The sequence below is a fragment of the Schistocerca gregaria genome, chromosome 8 (assembly GCF_023897955.1).
Source record: "Schistocerca gregaria isolate iqSchGreg1 chromosome 8, iqSchGreg1.2, whole genome shotgun sequence".
Lineage (NCBI taxonomy): Eukaryota > Metazoa > Arthropoda > Insecta > Orthoptera > Acrididae > Schistocerca > Schistocerca gregaria.
In genome coordinates this window covers 268,909,812-268,925,866 of record NC_064927.1, presented here as the reverse complement: position 1 = coordinate 268,925,866, position 16,055 = coordinate 268,909,812, and the positions used below count along the sequence as shown (strand labels likewise).

Sequence of the window (16,055 nt, the reverse complement as noted above, 5' to 3'; positions counted from 1 at the left end):
GAAATTGCTGCTCCAGTACTGGTGTTGCAGAGCGGTGCCTACAGGGAGCCATCCACCAAGCGCACTCATGAGCTCTAGCCCACAGCTTCCAGTTTTCAGCTGCAAAGTCGTGTGTCATGCACCTCTGTCGGCGTTGTACCGTTCATCCGGACGCAGAACTTTACCTTCATGACGATCCACTCACTGTAGTGGAGACGTATCGATTCTTAGGACTGGTTTTCGACGCTCGATTGACATGGGTTCCTCATTTAAGTCAGCATAAGCAGAAGTGCTGACAGCACCTCAATGCCCTCTATTGCCTGAGCAACACAAATTGCGGTACTGATCGCTCTTCGCTGCTGCAGCTCTACAGAGTACTTGCTTAATCCCTAATTGATTATGGGAGTGTGGTTTATGGTTCGGCATCGCCCTCAGCGTTGCATTTACGTGACCCTGTGCACCAGTGCCGGGTTCGACTAGCAACAGGAGCTTTTAGGACGAGTCTGGTGACAAGTGTGCTGGTGGAGGCTGGGGTCCCTCCATTGCAGATCAGACGTGCACAACTGCTCCCCAGTTACGCTGCACACATTCTCAGCTCTCCTGAGCATTCGAATTACCGCCTCCTTTTCCCGCTGGCGGCGCTCCAGTTCCCGCATCGGCGGCCCAGGTCGCGGCTAACGACTGCGGTTTGCGTGCGGTCCCTTCGCTCTGAACTGGAGTCCTTCCCTTTACCACCTCAACTTGCGGTCCGTTCACGTACGCCTTTATGGTGTACGCCTCAGCCGCAGCTTCGTCTGGACCTTTTGCACGGCCCTAAGGACTCCGTGAACCCCGCCGCTCTCCGCTGTCACTTCCTCTTTATTCTTGACGTGTTCTGGTGCTCTGACGTGGTTTACACCTTCGGCTTGATGGCTGATGCCCACGTAGGCTTTGCGTATGCTCATGGAGGACATATTGAACAGCACTCCTTGCCAGATGGCTGCTGTGTTTCCACTCCAGAGCTGGCGGCCATATCTCGTGCTCCTGGGCACATCCGCTCATGCCCTGGCGTGTCATTTCTCCTGTGTACTGACTCATTGAGCAGCCTACAAACTATCGGCTAGTGCTACCCTCACCATCTTCTGGTAGCGTTTATCCAGGAGTCCATCTATGCCCTGGGACGGTCTCAGCGTTCAATGGTGTTTGTGTGGACCGCAGGACACGTCGGAATCGCAGGCAACGAACTTGCCTACAGGATGGCCAAACAGGCGACGCGGAAACCGCTTCTGGAGATGGGGATCTCCGAAGCTGACCTGCGTTCTGTCTTACACTGCAGGGTTTCCAAGCTTTGGGAGATGGAATGGCATAACAGTATGCACAACAAGCTGAGTGTCATTAACGAGACGATGAACATGTGGAAGTCTTCCATCTGGCCCTCTCACAGGGAGTCAGTTGTCCTCTGCCAGCTCTGCATTCGCCATACATGGCTAACGCATGGTTACCTACTCCGTCGCGAGTATCCACCCCTGTGTCGCTGTGGATCCCAAATGACAGTCGCCTTCCTCTTGCTTGACTGCCCACTTTTAGCCGCTCTTTGGCGGACTTTTAACTTTCCGAGCCTACCGTCGGTGTTGGTCGACGATGCCTCAACAGCAGCTTTAGTCTTACATCACTTTATGCGTGAGAGTGATGTTTTATATTTCTGTGTAGGTTTTAGTGCATGTCCTTTGTCCCTCTGTGTCCTCCACCCTAGTGCTTTTAGGGTGGAAGTTTTAATGTGTTGCATAGTGGCTGGCGTTTCCTTTTTATTCTCGTTGTCGGCCAGTCACTGTAACCTGCTTTCTTGTTTTACTCCCTTCTGTCTCTAGCGTCTCTCTGATGTTTTCTTGTATTCTTTTGTTCCTTTTAGAGTTCGTTGCCTTTCCTTCGCTCTTGTGGTTTTTCCTCTCTTTCCATTTTGTGTTATGTGTCTCGTCTGTTTTACTCTCAAACTTGTGGCATTGTTCCATCTCTCAGCAGTATTGGCAATATGATAGAGTCTCTCAGGTGCTACACAGATCAAGGAAGTTAGGTTGGGATGCTAGGGAAGAAGAGCACAAAAACAAAAAGTTAAGAATGATGACTCATATGATTAGTTTCTCAGAAAAAATAGTCAGTCGCCAGAATTTAACTAATGAAATGTTATGAACAGAAGTATATATAGACATATATCTTTGTGTATACATTACTTCCCTGAAGATAATCCTTCTCTGTGGGTATTATTCCATGACATGTTTCCATAAATATGTCTCGAAGACTGTAAGGACAAACTGCACTTGGAACTTTAAAGTCTTCGAAATAATTTCCAGTAGGAGTAGTATAGTAATGGGGGTCTCTCTGGAAAATCTCAGCCCCTCGCCTGTACCTTTCCCTTCCCCCCCTTCCCTGCCATCCCCACAGAATTTGAATTTTGCGCGCTTTTCAAGGGAGTTTCTGGTGCACTTCCTTTATTGCCATCTCAACCAATTGTTCTTTTCCATGTCAGTACTTTTTACATCAAATTAATTGACCAAATGCATTGATCGAAAAATTTGTTTGAAAATAGCTCCATTGAGGCACATTGCCTCCCCTTAACCTATTGTGCCACTTTCAGTATTCTATCATTGAACAAGAGCTGCTTCAGATGAGGCCTGAGTTATTCGAGTAGCCCCCCTCCCACCCAATCAAATTGATTGATTAAATAATTATGTGGGACAGTTTTCCATGGTGGATACTGTTCCATTCTGGAAATATTGTTTGATTGGTGGGAAATCTGTTGGAGTGTTTGGAATATTGTTTACTGAAACTAGTCAGAAAATTAATCCCAGTGTGTGGAATACTCAAACAAATGTGGCACATATTTTCTAAAGTCATATAAGGAATACCAGCATGAAGCACGCACCACACGCAATTACACTGTCACAGATGACCTAAATTACCTGGTGATCATCAGGTTGCACCACTCGCTGCTCTCTTGAGTATGCCAAGAGGCCACACCTGCACACTCAGGCCTGTGACCATTATCAGCTGCCACGCTGCCCAAAGGAGGACTCCTAGATGTCAGGTGGTATTAACACGACTCCAGTGGCTACTTCCTGCCCTGTGCCACTGCTGGGCTCACACACGAGTAGGATAATTGTGTAGGTTCTGTGATACGAAGACAACATTAAAATAAATTCTGTATTTTATATTTGAAACAACCAGTTTTTAAAATTAAATTTAAAATTTGGTATATTTAACTAAATCAACCGATTTTATTAACATTAAGTAAATTACCTAACTGTTACAATGATACAACTAAATACAATAAACAACTGATTTCTAACTTCATTATCTGCTTTACTACGTGATTGTAGCACAATAACATGTATTAGTTAATAAAGTAAGTTATTTTTTTAAAAATCACATTGTGAAGATAAGTTAATTAATTAAAATGTATAAGTTAACAAAGTAAATAATTTTAAAAATCACATTGTGAACATAAGTAAATTAATTAAAATATATTAGTTGATAAAAATACATTATTTCAAAAAATCACATTGTGAACACTATATCATGAAATTCATCATTTTTAAGTTTCTACATTCCTTTACATTTAATTATAATTTCTCCATTTTTAATTACTACAAAATAAATATCATCAATTAATTTAGTAAATCTATTTGGTACATTAACTTTAAAATCATTATTAAGTTCTAGACAAAGTTGTTCTACAATACTAGTATTTAAATAATGATGGCTCATAATATTATACAAAATGTTTATCTCTAGCTCATTTACTTTTCTAATTTCTTTAGAAATACTTAAATTATTTAGCTTCTAAATTAAAGTAGTTTCCATTTATAATGAAAAAAATTTCATTAGTTTTACAAAAATAAAATTTTAGTTTATAGTACACATATTTTTAAAAGATCGTCATTTTGATCTTATAGATAAATGATTCAATGAAAATGATTCTTTTTCATTTTTTATTTCGTATAAATGGAGAACAGAAAAGAAATGCAAGCTAAAGAAAAAGATACTTATGAAACTATTGAGCTATGTGAAAAAGATATTTATTGTTCTATTTGTTTAAGTAATGAAATAATAATCACTGTGTTAATACAAGTTGCAATCATATTTTTCATAAATAATGTATTGATAAATGGTTAAAGGAAAAATAAAATTTTCCCCTGTGTAGAACTATTATTAACAATCAAGAACCAGAAAATATTTATATAATTGATATTTATGCTATATTGATGCTCACGATGAAGAAGGATATTATGGTAATAATTTACATATTTAAATTGTAGAATTATAAAAATTTACTTTTTCACAAATCGAATATATTTTTATATGTATAAAAGGAGAGAGTTCTACAATAATTTTCTGTGAAATAAACAGTTTGGAAATAATGTATTACATAGTTGGCAACTGATAATATTCATTACAAAACTACACAAATGATGGTTATAGAACTATATGTAGACCATGTATAAATAAATATCATGTACAAAATTACAATAAAAATCGAATTCCTTGTGCATGTGCAAAAAGTGTTACTAAATATTATTTCAAAGAACATTTACGATGAAATCCAAGTGAAGAACATACAAAAATTTTATTAACAATGAATAATAAAGAAAAATGTACATCTACAATGAATAATGAAGAAGTTGAAACTGAATAAAAAGCTACATTTACAAAGAAAAGTGAAAGTTCTCAAAAAATAAAAAGATTTAAATTGTCTTTACATAAATCCCACACATAAACATAGACATAATAGTAAATGTGAGTAATGTATGTTAGAATAAATAAAGAGTAAGAAAGCTTTAACATTCTGATTTATTATTTATTGAACAATACTCCTTTATAGCTAATGTAATAAATTATTAAAACTAGATTGATTATTAAACTAAATAGAAAACTAATTGATTGCTTAACTAAATAGTAAACTGATTGTTAAATAAAAAGTTAAATATTTCTATAAAAACTAATTCTCTTTATTTTTAATTATGATTAACCAATGTTTGCAAACTTATTGTTACACTAAATAATTAAATAATTCACTTTGTGATTATTTATCTATTAAATAATAATCCTTATCTATTTGTTAAATGATAATCATTTTATTAAAAATATATTTTGCATATCTAATTAATTGTTTTGTAATAATTGAAAGATAGAAAATGGAAAGTTATATTTGAAGCCCAACAACTACAGCAATTTACTATGCTACTCTTTGTTAATTTTGTAAAGTAAATAATTTATAAAGATACTCAAATTTACATAAAGATGATTTAATTACATTAATTATTAGAAATCGTCCAATTATTGTTAGAAATAATACATCTGAAGTAAGTGAAAATAATACAAATGATGTTAGAAAATATCTCAAGTAAGTAAAATAATACAAATATTGTTTAAAATAAAAATAAATCTGAAATAACTGAAAATTATAAAAATAATATGGCTGAAGTTAATTAAAATTATACAAATATTGTTAAAATAAATATACATGATGAAGTAAGTAAAAATAAAACAAATATTGTTAAAAATTATATACCTGAATGTAGAGAGAATTTTTGGGAAAAGGTACCATATTATAATATTTGTTATGTGTTTGTAACTAAAGAAGGTAAACCATTAAAAGAAATATTTCCATTTAATACAAATATATATGTAAAACTGAAACTGAAAAACATCTCAAGATTACTTAGTTGGAAAAGCATTTGAAAACAGATTAGAGCCTATAAATGTCGAAAATAACATAATATACTTGATCCTAAATATTTTTAGCTGTTGTAAAAAAATTTTTTAAATTGTTAATGCCTATTTCAAAGTACATTATGGTTTATAGATAAATTTTAATTTATATTTGGAACATAAACTCCAAACAGAAGAAATAAATGAAAAAGTTCTAGAATTTGGACAACAAACACGAAACTATACCATTTTAACAGAACAAGATTTTTATAAGAAATTTAAATATGGTAAATGAGATATTTTAGAAAATATCTAATTTTCAAGCCCAAGGATCAGGATGGTCAATAAATAGAATTGTGTGTTTACAACTAGCAATTAATACATAAATCCAACTAAAAGGATCATCTTATATTGATTTGCCAGATAAAATAAATATAGAAAAGTATGTGTTAATGTGAAAAATAATGATGAAAGTCTTTTTTATGATCTATTAAAGCACATTTGTATCCTATAGATCAACATACTGAAAGTGTAACAAAATATAAAAGTGTTGGCCTTGATCCTGATAAAAAAACTTAAAAATATTGAATTTCTAGTATTAGTTGATCATAATCCAAAAATAAAAAATATAATTAATACATCTATTAATGTTTCTTCATTTGATGATGATGATGAAAAACATCAAGTGAATCCATTAAAAATTGCATAATCTAATATTGCTTTATTTTAAGAAAGATGATATTTCACACTATTGCTATACAAAAATTTATCTAGGATTGTATCAAGTCCAATTACAAAAAATGGAATAGTAAAATTGGTTTGTGATTTATGTTTCCTTTCTATTAATAGTAAAGAAAAATTAGATAATTCCACAGATAATTGTTTAACTAAAAAACCATTAAAAATAGAAATGTCATGTGAAGGAGAATTTGTATAGTTTAAAAGTTATCGGTATACACAGAAAGTACAGTTTGTTATCTGTGCTGATTTTGACACTTTACCTTTAAAGTGGATAATTGTGAACCAATTCAAGAAAAACCATATACAATGAAGTATCAAAAACATGTATCAAGTGGATTTTGTTATATTAAATATATAAATGAAAATTATAAAAATCGTGTTCTTTAGAGAGGACCAAATTGTCATAAAAATTTAGAAAATATATAAAACGAGAAGTTTCGCAAAAATTCAATAAAAAAGCTTTAGTGACTATCATGATTTGTATCTTAAAACTTATGTACTATTGTTAAGTGATGTTTCTGAAAATTTTAGAAAAACATGTAAACAAACTTGTAATCTAGATCGTTCTTGTTGTTTTTCAGCTCCAGGTTTATCTTAGGATGTAATGTAATAAAATTACTGATCAATAACTTGAATTATTATATGATTATGATATGCTTTTAATCGTCGAAAAAGGAATAAGAGGAGGAATTTCACAATGTTATAAATCATATGCAAAAGCAGATAATAAATATTTAGAAGATTTTAAAAATAAAGAATATCAAATTATATAAGCTCCTGATTCAAAACATGTTCCAGGTACAAATAAAAGTATATTAATAAGTACTTTCAATAATATGCATAATTATGTAGTACCGTATAGAAATCTTAAACAGTATTTATCTTTAGAAATGCGACTTATAAAAATACATTAAGTCTTAAAATTTAAACAAACTGATTGGCTAAAACAGTATGTAGATTTAAACACACAGTGAAGAACAAAAGCTACAAATAATTTTGAAAAAGTGTCAACAAATGAATGAATAATTCTGTATTTACTGTAACAATGGAGAATGTAAGAAATAGACAAGATATAAAATTAGTTTCAAATAGTTAAATATGTGTTAAACGTGTAGCTAATCCAACTATAAATGTAAAATTATATTTAACGAAAATTTGGCTGCTATGAATAAAGCTAATATAAAATTTGTTCAACCTATATATGTTGGATAGAGTATACTTGATTTATCTAAAGAATTAATGTATGATTATAGCTATAGAGTTTGGAAACCTAAATATGGAGAAAATATTGAGTTATGAAAACTGAAGATTTCTATGAAGATTCGAAATCGATGATTGATTACTTTCATACAAGTGATTATCCAGCAGAATATATACATAATATTCCACAAGTAAACAAAGAAGTTGTTGGTAAAATGAAAGATGAATGTAATAGAAAAGAAATAGAAGAATTTTGTGTCTTAATGGCAAAAATGCATGCTCATAAAGTTGGTGATAAAATAGAGAAAAAATCTATAGGAATTATAGGTTCTGTTTAACAACATACAACAATACAGATTTTTTAATTTAATTAAAAGTGAAAAACATGAACTATACAACTCAACTAAGAGAAAAAGCACTAAGTCCTCATGATAATAAAAGATATGTATCGAAATATAAAATAGTTACATTACCATTGTTGTTGTGGTTGTGGTCTTCAGTCCAGAGACTGGTTTATGCCATTCTCCATGCTACTCTATACTGTGCAAGCTTCTTCATCACCCAGTACCTATGGCAACCTACAGCCTTCTGAATCTGCTTAGTGTATTCTTCTCTTGGTCTCCCTCTACGATTCCCTCCGATGCTAAATTTGTGATCCCTTTATGCCTCAGAACATGTTCTACCAACCGGTCACTTCTTCTCGTCAATTAGTGCCTCAAACTCCTCTTCTCCCAAATTCTGTTCAATACCTCCTAATTAGTTATTTCATCTACCCATCTTAATTTTCACCATCCTTCTGTTGCACCACATTTAGAAAGCTTGTATTCTCTTCTTGTCCAAACTATTTATCGTCCATGTTTCACTTCCATACATGGCTACACTCCATACATATACTTTCAGAAACGACTTCCTGACACTTAAATCTATACCCGATGTTAACAAATTTCTCTTAGTCAGAAACGCTTTCCTTGCCATTGCCAGTCTACATTTTATATCCTCTCCATCTCTACTTCGACCTTCCAAACCTCTGCTTCCCTTTCAGGCCCCTCAACTCTTACAACTGCCAACTGGTTTCTGTACAAATTGTAAATAGCTTTCCGTTCCCTGTGTTTCATCCCTGCCACCTTTAGAATTTGAAAGACAGTATTCCAGTCAACATTGTCAAAATCTTTCTCTATATCTACAATTGCTAGAAATGTAGGTTTGCCTTTTCTTAATCTAATTTCTAAAATTAGTCGTAGGGTCAGTATTGCCTCACGTGTTCCCATATTTCTAGGGAATCCAAACTGATCTTCCCCAAAGTCGGCTACTACCAGTTTTTCCATCCGTCTGTAAAGAATTCGCGTTAGTATTTTGCAACCGTGTCTTACTAAACTGATAGTTCGGTAATTTTCACTTGTCAACGCCTGCTTTCTTTGGGATTGGAAATATTATATTCTTCTTGAAGTCTGAGGGTATTTCGCCTGTCTCATACATATGGCTTACCAGATGGTAGAGTTTTTGTTTGACTCACCCAAGGCTGTCAGTAATTCTAATGGGATGTTGTCTACTCCCAGGGCCTTGTTTCGACTCAATGTTACCATATGGCCATTATAAGTTATATAATTAACAAAATTGTTTCTATATAAAGTTAATAAAAAATTTATATAAAATTTTTCTATATAAATGGAAACTTTATACAGAGATAAAATAAAATTTTACAAAGAAGAAAAAAACACAAAGATTATTGTATATGAAAACTATAAAGACTGAATATATTAAACAATGAAATAATTAAAATAAAAGATGATGGAATTAAAATAAATGATGAAATAATTCAATTAAAAGATGATAAATTTAAATGATATATGAAATAATTCAATTACAGGTGAAATAATTCAATTAAAAGGTAAAATAATTAAGGTATAAAATGTTCGAATTCAAAATTAGATGTAAATAGTTGATACTTATTTTTAAACTTATTGTTAAACTAAGTAGTAAACAAATTCTTTAAAAAAACTAATTATTTGGAAACTAATAGATTGTTAAACTAAATAGTCAACTAATTCTTTATAAATTTACTTTATCTTCATTTACCCAAATGTTATGTGAATTATCAAATACTAACCACTTACCAACAACTGAATTATCTTCACATTCATTTAGATGAAATTTTCTTCATTATTTACAAAAAACTGACAATGTTTTCAATAATTTTATATTCAAATGTTTTACATTTTTTAAATAAATTTTTGATACTTTTGTTGTTCTAAACTTTTTGAATAAACATTCAAATGTTTAATTTTATTCCCATTGAACCATTCTGGAGTTAAGATATAATTATCAATCATTAATGTTGTGTTGCCATAACCACTTGGTCCAATTATTGCACATCTTATAGAATTTGGTAGAAGTTTACCATGTTTGTTTTTAAATTATTTTCTGGATTTCTTACTGTAGGTTCCCAATCTGTTTTGATTAATAATTGTTTCAACTATTTACATTTACTCTCTTATTAATAATTTTTCAGTAGTAACTGAGTAGATTATTTCAACTTAGTGATAAATCTTCTACACTGAGAAAAAGATGTAGTGTTCCTGTACTTAATAATTATACTAATGTGTTAGTTGGTTTCTAACACATAGTATTATAACAAAAAATAATTAACTTTATTGTGGTAGAGAAACAATAGAAATTCCTGTAGGTCAAAATAGTTAAACTAATATACACATTAAATTAGATGATATTTTAAACAGAATTGTTATTGAAAATTATGGAAAATTGTGTATCCATAGCAGATAGTACTGGAAGCTTACTTTGTTTTAATAATCAAGTTGTTCAAGCTAATGAAAAAGATCTACCTTAGGATGTTCCTAAAATAGATCCTTTTGAATTAATAAATAGAAATTTTGTTCTTGCTGATGCAACGTATGTAAAACATAATTATCACAATTTCATAAAGAAACTAATATTATTGCTTTATTTAAATGTAATGCAGCTTTTGGTGGACCCATAATTTATGAACCAAATTATCCTGTAAATGTTCCTATTTGTAATACAATTCAAGATGTAGAAGATATAACTGACGAAAATGATAATTTAAATGACTTTAATGGTGCTACTGTAACAGAAATTTAAAAAGTATCTTAATAATTTTTCCCCAAATAAATCATGAATAAAATTGAATCTTATCAGTTTTGTTTATCTCCTGTTAGTGAAAAAACAAAAAATTATTTAGATTTTCCTAACAAAGATACAGAAATAGAAATAAATATTAGTGATGGTAGGCTTCATCCAAATCTTGCACGATTATACATGAATTTTAGTATTATTGGAAATCATGGTACAGATTATCCAACTTATGATGGAAAATTAAATAAAAAATTAATTGATAAATATGTAACTAATTTCTTTGAGAACATAAAAATAAAAAGGAAATAATATACTATCTAGAATTGAACATCCTATTATTTTATCAACAGTTTTGCTAGATTTAACTTCATCAGTTACTGACCAATTAAGTGTAGAAGGACATATTCTTAACACAGGAAAAATAAATTGCAAAAGAAATTAAGTACTTTATCCATTGTCATTACTTGGTGGATTTTTTTAAAGATTATAAAGAAATTATGTTTGAAGTGGAGGGGATATATAATGTAGACTGGCAATGGCAAGGAAAGCATTTCTGAAGAAGAGAAATTTGTTAACATCGAGTATAGATTTAAGTGTCAGGAAGTCGTTTTTGAAAGTATTTGTCTGGAGTGTAGTCATGTATGGATGATAAATACGTTAGACATGATGAGAATAGAAGCTTTTGAAATGTGGTGCTATAGAGGAATGCTGAAGATTAGATGGGTAGATCACATAACTAATGAGGAGGTACTGAATTGAATTGGAGAGATGAGAAATTTGTGGCAGAACTTGACTAGAAGAGGGGATCGGTTGGTAGGACATGTGTTGAGGCATCAAGGGATCACCAATTTACTATTGGAGGGCAGTGTGGAGGGTAAAAATCGTAGAGGGAGACCAAGAGATGAATACACTAATCAGATTCAGAAGGATGTAGGTTGCAGTAGGTACTGGGAGATGAAGAAGCTTGCACAGGATAGAGTAGCATGGTGAGCTGCATCAAACCAGTCTCTGGACTGAAGACCACAACAACAACATGTTTTAAGGGAACTTAACTATAGTTTTTACACGTTGTTTTTCTTCTGGAGATTCAATTTTATGTTTGTTTCATAAAAATGATGCTGGTGTTGAAATAAAAGATACTCTTCCAAATGAAGGTAAAATTAGTATAGACACTATGGTAATTGGTGTACCAGTTGTTAAATATGTGAAAATAATTTTAAAAATCCTAAAATTCCTATTTCTTTTTATGAACTTCAAACAGAAGAAGTTGCTGGTTTATTAGTAAAAATAGTTTTGAACGAGACATAACAAATTTCTATAACTCTACAGAATTTGATATGCCATATTTTGTTTTTGTTGTATTTCAGACAAATCGTAAAAATAATAAATTAGTTGATTCGTCATTCAGAATACATATTTAAAAAATCGTAAAAATGAAGTATTTCCTCAAGGAATGTGGAATATTAATGCACCATGTAATTTTCTAAAAGCATATGATGCATTTCTAGATTTTAAAAGAATTACCTTACTAAAATCAGATATCGATATTAATCCATTTAATTTTATAACTAATTATACAATTTATATAATCAATATGGCACATAGAAAAATGTTATAAGTACAACGAAAACAAATATGAAACTTTGTGCAATTTTTAATTATAAAATTCCATATGATAAACTTGGTTATGTAATTATGTATGGAAAAAAGAGTCTTACTTATGATGGACAACATAAATTACTTACTGAAAATTTTTAATTACTAACATTTGCTTCTATGTAAATGAATGAAGAATTTAAAAAATTTATAAAAGTGTTAACTGCATGCTTATATATATTTCTGAAACACTTTAAGGAAAATAGCAAAAATAAAAACTGAACATTTTGATATAATTTACTTTTGTTAACTAATTCATTTTTTTATTTTCTTAGCTTGGATGCAAGTATAACTGTTGGTTGCACTTCAATTCTATATAATTTTTAATATAACTTTCTTTTGTTAACTAATACATTTTAATTAATTTACTTACAATCACAATGTGATTTTTCTTAAATAACTTAATTTTATTAACTATTACATGTTATTATGCCACAATAATGTAGTGAATTAAATAATGAAGTTAGAAATCAGTTGTTTATTTTTTTTAGTTATGTTATTGTAAAAAATGTATATTTAGTTAACATTAATAACATCAGTTGATTTAATTTATATATATATATATATATATATATATATATATATATATATATATATAAAATGCTCTTCTGCCTTTGCATCACAGAAGTGTAAAATTAAGTACTCATTACATGTCGTTGCTACTGTTACCTGATGTAGTGGTCCTTCCTCTTCTTTGTCGAATTCCCTTTCTTTATTCAACTCCTTGACATTATCTGCGGATGCTTATTGTTTCTTCCTCTTTGTTCAGCGGTCTCTGGTGTGTCTGCACTGTCATTGCCATCCAGCGTATCTGGACTAGCAGCAAATACCATGGGCTCATTGAGACCTGCAGTGAACTTAAGCCTATAAGAATCAGTAGCAGTAGCAGCACTGTGGGATACTGTAGTACGCATGACCAGCATGTTAGAGCAGAATAACGAGCTGCTACAATCCATCTTGTGCACTGATTTGTGTAATGAAGATACCCAGAAAGTGTCCGACTCTCAGAATAACTGTGCTTAATTGCTCTGTCACATGGTGCAGGTTATGGTATCTGATGTACACACCATCCCAGAACATTCTAGTGTTACCGCAAGGACAGAGTGTAGATGTGATGGATGAGAAGCTGCCGATTCCTCCAAGTGCTCATCTGCTTTCCACTTCAACTTGCAATCTAACACGTAGCAGTTTGAAGCACTTAAATATTGTATACAAGCATCAGTGGACAATCTCTGGCATATTGTGTTAGAGATTGAAAATGCATTGAGAAGCATTAAGTGTGGTTTATATAATTTGAATGGAATAAATGGTGTCATGCAGAATCCTACGTCAATCAACATCTGACCTCTGAGTATTCTCTATCTCCAGACATTTTCTGTTCTGGCCTGTGTTATCTATGGCATCACTGTACAGTGGTGTGACACTCATGTTGAGATCTGGATGGTGCAATCCCTTGTGTTGGAAAGACTGAACCAAAGGCTTCCATGTGTTCAAACTGTGTATAAAGATATTGTTAACTATCTCCATATGCATAGTGTGCATGCAGATGATATAGAACACTTCATCAATAGGCTGTCAAAAGAAGAAGCTAAAGGAACACCCATCAGTTTGACAGAATACACGCTGAATTCTGTGCACACAAGAAATCTTCATTTGCAAAATACTGTACTGCTGTGAAGACTGAACCAGTGAATTCTTTGTGATATACATCACTGCTGATGTGGTATTAAAAAAATATCATCGCAAATATTTGTTATTTTCGTTATTTAACTACCCTGACACCAGGAACGAGTTCGCACATATGTCAGGCACTCAGCCCGAGAAGATAGATGTGCAAAAACAGAGAATGCGTCTGCACATAGATGTAAAATTTCGGTCTCTCTCAAGAAGCTCAGTCTGTACCTACTGTATTCAGTTTCCTTCATTTATCTATAACGGGAAACTTGCATTGCATGTGAGTCCAGCAATCTGTTCATATCTTTAAAATAACGTTAAATGATATGTCAGTACCTACATGCATCTGGCAGATGTGTTTTAAGTATAGTTGATCTGTTGATTAGCTATCTTACCTTCTTTCTTTTCTTTGTTTTAATATGAACTGTCAAACATGCTAACTGATGAATAATATATTTAGATGGCACTTACATACTGCATATTTATAGAGTAAAGAGCTTATTTATATAGGAAAACCTTTACCGAGACACCTCTGCGGGTATACAGGATGACTTTTTCCACCATGTACAAACTCTAGGTATCAACAAAAACGGTCTAATGAACTTATGTCCGAAAATGCATAGTTTCCATCCTAGAAACCATTTATTCAATCATACATTGTTACAGAGACTGTGGTCTAATGTGCTCTGTACCATTCAGCCACAGTTACAGTATGTGCTGGACATGATTTCCATGTGCCTCCAGACATGCATGTATGCACTGTGGCATGTTGTGTCTCACACATTCGTATTGGCCAGATTGCATACGAACAGTGTCAAAGGCAGCTCCAGTGTCTCCACACCTGGAGGGCTCTATATGCAAGATACTTTTGAGAAGGCCCCATAACCAGAAATCACACGGATTGGGATACGGGGAAAGAGCAAGCCATGCAACTGGACCCCCTTGTCCAATCCATCGACCAGGGCCGACACAATTAACGCCGAAGTGGGCTGAAGCACCATCATGTAGCAGCCACATAATCCTTCAAATCATCAGTGGCACTTCTTCCAGCAGGAGAGGCAAAGCACCTGCAAGAAACGCCGAATGTTCCGGTCTGTTATGCGACGTGGAAGGAAGACTAGTCCACAAATACAGTCGCCAAGTATCTCGAGCCACACATTCCGGCTGCATCAATGCTAATGAATCCCTGTCACCATACCATAGGGGTTCAGCATACTATCCCACAGCTGACTGTTATAAAAGTTGAAGATACCACTCCATGTAAAGGTGGCCTCATCTATGAATAGGATGGATTACACAAATTCAGGAATCTTGGTTGCCTGGTGAAGAAACCAGTGCCAAAACTGCTCCCAATGTAGAAATTCTGTCGCTAGTAAGCCCTGCACACACTATAAGTGATAAGGGTAGTAACAATTGTCATGGAGAATCCTCCACATAGTCGTCTGGCTTACTCTGCCTGGTACTGACACGGCGCTTGCAGTCCACAGTGGTAATCACATTTTCCTCCCAAGTCTAGTGTCCGGGTACATCCTTCATGCTTTACTGCTTCCTGAAAGTGCCCTGTCTCAGACAAACGGCGAAACACTGTTGCAAACATTGTATGCTGTGGTGGTTGACGGAGGGGATAGGGGTCCTTATACAACCTTGTTGCCCACTTCCCGTTGCCATTTGGCTTTCCGGAAGTAAACATCATGTCGGCAACCTCTTGATTCGATTGTGGAATCATTGTGTACAACGCTGTATCACATCCACTGCAAGGTGAGTCGGCAAGAGAAGTAAATCGGCCACAACATCACCAATTACTTTGACAGGAGAGGACGCTAGGGCATGATGTATGAGGAACAGTACCATCCTCTAGGAGGAAACCATGCATACTGTTAACTGTCGCTGCGTGGTATAGCTCGTATTAGACTGCAGTCTATGTAACAAAGCATGATTGAATAAATGGTCTCTAGCATGGAAACCATGCATTTCGAGACGTAAGTTCATTACGCCTTTTTTGTTCTGGA

The 16,055-nt window shown here is 33.1% G+C and overlaps 1 protein-coding gene across 1 annotated transcript in view; it reads left to right on the top strand.

Annotated features, from left to right (window-relative positions):
- The window catches only part of LOC126284614 (carboxylesterase 1C-like), a 487,963-nt gene that overhangs the window by 349,712 nt on the left and 122,196 nt on the right, over positions 1-16,055 (top strand). The window lies entirely within an intron of this gene.